The sequence below is a fragment of the Otolemur garnettii genome, unplaced genomic scaffold (genome assembly GCF_000181295.1).
Source record: "Otolemur garnettii isolate 467f Iridium unplaced genomic scaffold, OtoGar3 scaffold00152, whole genome shotgun sequence".
Lineage (NCBI taxonomy): Eukaryota > Metazoa > Chordata > Mammalia > Primates > Galagidae > Otolemur > Otolemur garnettii.
In genome coordinates, this window is record NW_003852547.1 from 75,445 (window position 1) to 80,374 (window position 4,930).

Genomic DNA, 4,930 nt, shown 5'->3' on the forward strand with positions numbered 1-4,930 from the left:
ACCACATAAAGCTGTTCATGTTCTCAGGAAGCTCCTTCAGGGTCCTTTCTGAAGAAGTGGCAAAGAAGCTAAACAGGGTCCACACAACCTAGTGTGAGATAAGGTACTGTTGGGTTTTGTTTTTTCCTCTCAGGAAATTGCCTCACAAAGATGTCGTTATTAATCTGCTGTGGCTGCCATAACAAAGTGCCAGGGAGCCCGGGTGGCTTCAACAACAGAAATTTATTTCTCGCAGAGTTCTGAAGGTCCAAGGTCAATGTGTCAGCAGGTTTGGATTCCTCTGAGGCCTCTCTCCTTGGCTTGCAGACGGCTGCCTTCCTGCTGTATCTTCGTGCAATCTTTTTTTCTCTGTGAATGCACATCCTTGCTGTCTTCATTTGTGTCCAAATTTCCTTTTTGTATAAGGACACCAGTCAGATTGAATTATGGCCCACCCTAAAAGCATTCTTATTTTAACATTATCACCATGAAAGGCCCTATCTCCAAATACAACCACATTCTGTATTGTGTGATTGTACAGAATCACAATCCCACCAGGTTAGGGTTTCAACACAATTCAGTCCACATCCGAGACTAAAAACAGAAACATAAGAGCAAGTGCATATTCATTTCTTCCTAGTCTATAAATATCTGATTTAAGGATACATCCATTGCCCTCAAGGCCTTAAGCATGTTCACAGGCACCGATAAGTCCAGTCAACAGAAAAGGAGCCATACTGATAAAACGATTTAAGGAGGTTTACTCTGAGCTAAATTTGAGGCCCATGACCCAGAGCCACACCAACAAGCCTTGAGCATGTGGTGTCAAGGTAGTGGGGTTACAGATTGGTTTTATACATATTAGGGAGACAGGGATCACCGGTGAGGTCATAAATCCATTCAGGGAAAACAGACATTGGTTTGGCCCAGAAAGGTGGGACATCTAGAAGTGGGAGCTTACAGGTTGTAGGTGGATTTAAAGATTCTTTAGCTGACATTTGGCCGAAAGAATTAGGCTCTGTCTAAAAGACCAGGAGGCAGTGAAAAGGAATGCTTAAGATAAAGGGTCCGTTAATTAGAGTCAAAGCACTGGACAGACTCACAAGGTTTCTTATTAACATTAAGGATCTGCAGGTAGGTGTTCCGTAGCCTTAGGCCTGTTAGTGAGTCACAGAGACCATCCTTAAGAAGGGGAGGGGCACGATGAGGGAGGTCTGGTCTCTGTTCTCATGGCCAACAACTGAGTTTTAGGGATCCTCTTGGCCAAGAGGAGGTCCAATCTATCTGCCAGTCACTGAGGAGGGAGCCTTAAGATTTTATTTTAGTTCACAATAATTAGCATCTAAATTAACTCCTGAAAACCAAAGTTCTCAGAAGTTGGAAGGCGTCCTAAGAAACCAACCAAAAATCAAACAGGACCTTTTCTAGAGTCTTCATGATTTATTCATCAACGAACATTTGCTGAGGACTTACTAAATGCCAAAGACTCCTCATGTGGAGGAGAACATGAAGATTAAAAAGTAAAATCCTTCCGATTTAAGTCATGATTCAAATAACTCTCCTATTTTCAAAAGGAGAAGGGAAAAAAGAACAACGGAAAAAATGAAAGAAGGAACAAGAGAATGAAGAAAAAGAGGAAGGAAAGGGAGAACAAGTATGAGATATTAGCAGGAATTTGATCAGCAGCTGGCTATTTTATGATATTAAGGAAGTACTAATTTTTAGTGTGATAATCGAAAGGGATGCCTTACTAAAATAACAGGAAAAGATAACCCACGATTTCCCTGTAACAGCTGAGTACAATCCTATGAGCTACTCCTGATAACAGTCACCCCACAGGGGGGAGTTCTATTTATACAACATCTAAAAGAGCAGCCAAATAGACAAAAAGGAAATGTAAATCTTTCTCTTTTAAAACTGCTTTTGAGAATCTGCTTTTACAGCCTTGAGAGTTCCTGAGCAGATAGCAGGAGCTGTGACTTCCGGCCTCAGTTCCTGCACAAAACTGTATCTCAGTGGTAAACCCACATGATAAGCCGGTACCCAAGGGAAAGACATCCACTTCTGTTACCAGCCTGCCACTAAGAAAAACAAGTTTCACACAGCCCCCACTAAGATAAACAAGTTTCACACAGCCCATCTATTACCAGTTGACAGCAATCACTATTTTTTCCTCCTTTACTTTGTCACCATAAAAATGGCAAGCCGCTTGCCTTCCCTTCTCTTTCTTTGGGGTGCCAGGCCATCTTCCTTCTCTCTTTTTCTCTCTCCCTTCCCCTTCTCTCTGTCCCATTCTCTCCTTCTCTCTGTTTCTCTCCTTCTAAGAAGGTAAAATAAACCTTTTATGTGCATATAGCCTAGTCTCTGTGTGAGAATTTTTTTCTCCCTCTGCACCGAGCTACTTGCGAGTCTCCACCCTCGCATTTTGCAGGTCTACACAGGGAAACTGAGTCAATTCTCTAACTCTGTGGCAGGAGCTCACTTTTCTGCCTCTGTCTTTCAATTGCTCCCTCCCCTGCCGCACAGTGACTAGGACTTCCTTCTTGGTGCCTCCACGGAATTTGATGAGTTTCCAGGACTTTGGAAATGGTCCCACACTTGAAAAAGAGTTGGCACCTCCACGATTGAAACTCTGGTGCCAGCCTGCCGCTGTGGGAGAGGGGGGTGGGGCAGATGCCTCCTGGCCACATCCTCTGGGACCTCGCCCAGAACCAGGACGTCTGGCTTTGGGGAAGCTCCTCTCCAAGTTTCAGTCTGAACCAGAATTTGAGGACACCGCCTTCCTTGCTCTATGTGGATCTGACTCAGAGTAGAGAACACCCGTCTGATCAGTACCCGAAGTTCTAGTGGGGGAACGTCCCTCTCAGACTCTCAGTCGGTTGATATATGGCTGTCCCTAAAGTCCTTCCCCTTTCCTTTCTCCAGGGGCAACATTCAGCTCCACCTAAAGGCTCCCCATGGACATCTCCTTAAGAACTTGAAAACTTTGGGACTTAGCTGACCTGTGTCCCAAATGTTTACCAGAAGCCTGAAAATGGGTCTCGCAATTGCAGTGCTATTCTGCCACACCACCATCTGTCACCACTGGCTTAGCTAAAAAAATCTGAATGAAGCCCTCTATGTTCAGGCTTTTTTTTTTTTTTTTTTTAAGAGACAGAGTCTTACTTTGTTACCCTCGGTAGAGTGCCATGGTGTCACAGCTCACAGCAACCTCCAGCTCTTGGGCTTAGGTAATTCTCTTGCCTCAGCCTCTCGAGTAGCTGGGACTACAGGCACCTGCCACAACGCCCAGCTATTTTTTTGTTGTTGTCGCAGTTTGGCCAGGGCCGGGTTTGAAACCACCACCCTCAGTATATGGTGCCAGTGTCCTACCCACTGAGCCACTTTTTTTTTAACTTGTTAGACTTTCTTTTTATTTTTATTTTATTTTATGTTATTTATTTATTCATGTATATTGAGACAGAGGCTTACTCTGTTGCCCTGGGTAGAGTGCCATTGCTTCATAGCTCATAGCAACCTCAAACTCTTGGGCTCAAGAGATCCTCTTGCCTCAGCCTCCTGAGCAGCTGGGACTACAGGCACCTGTCACAATGCCCAGCTAATTTTTCTATTTTTAGTAGAGATGGGGGGTCTCACTCTTGCTCAGGCTGGTCTCAAACTCCTTAGCTCAAGCAACGTGCTAGGATTACAGATGTGATCCTCATTCTGCCAGCTGCATGATACTCCTCATCCCTGCATCTCTCTGACTGACTTCACTTTCCAGGTGATATTTCTCTGTCAGCTGTCCCTGCTCCTGCTGCTTCTCCTGTCTCCACCACTCCAGCCCAGCTACGCTCACTCTGGCCCCACCACACTCACTCTGGCTCCCTTACACTCACGCTGGCTGGCCCTTCCAAACACCCTTCCCACTTCCCCACTAACTCCCTCCCCTTCCAGGAGGCTTCAGGGGTCACAAAGCACTGTAAATCACTCAGAGCCAAGATAAAAAAATTCCAACTCTCTTCCTCTCACGACTGTCTGAAGCCTTTCACCTCTTTACTAATTTAACCCTTGACACAGTGGAGAGAATAACCGTCTTAGCAATGCAGCTCATCTCCCTGTTGGCCCCTAATAATTGGTGTAAACGCCAAAAAAGACTCCACAAGTAGAACTTTTAAACCTGGCCTTCAAGGTCTTTGATAACTGGGATGGGGAGAGGCAAGAGGAAAAAGAGAGAGAGGAGCTGACAGCAGCCCCGAGAGCAGAAAGGGCTTTCAGGGGACGGCTGCTCTTGTAAGCAGGTGAGCGGGAGGATTCTCCAACTAACACGAGCTGCTTCTTCTGCTCTTTCTGAAATTTCAGGACCTCTGTTTCCTTCCTCTATCTCCATGTCAGAGTGAAAGGTAAAATACAAACTTCCTGTGTGTTCCACAGCTTCTCTGCTCACTGAGCGATAAAGTCTTTGTTCATGCCTTTTAGGGCTCCCCAGTCGCCCTAACCCTTACTGGGAAAGATCCTAAGGTTAAGTTAAACACCCAACTCTTGAGCACCACAGACTTTCTTTCTGGGACTTGTAGAAAAAGCTTAACTAAGACTTTACATATATCTTTTTTCCTTTCCTTTGTATGCTCGGGGCTTTCAAACTCTAAACTTTCCACCTTGTTTCACCTAAAAAATCTACTTCTGTCTCTATGTCTGTGTTCACATGTCTATGTATGTCACGTGTACGTTTCACTACCAAAACCTGGGAAAGAAAGCAGGTTGTGGTAGCTCACGCCTATAATCGTAGCACTCTGAGAGGCCGAGGCAAGAGGATCACTTGAGCTCAGGAGTTCAAGAGCAGCCAGAATGAAAGCAAGAACCCATCTCCACTATTTTCTAAAAATAGAAAAAACCAGCTAGGCGTGGTGACTGATGCCTGGAGTCCCAGCTACTGGAGAGGCTGAGATTAGAGGATCACTTGAGCCCAAGA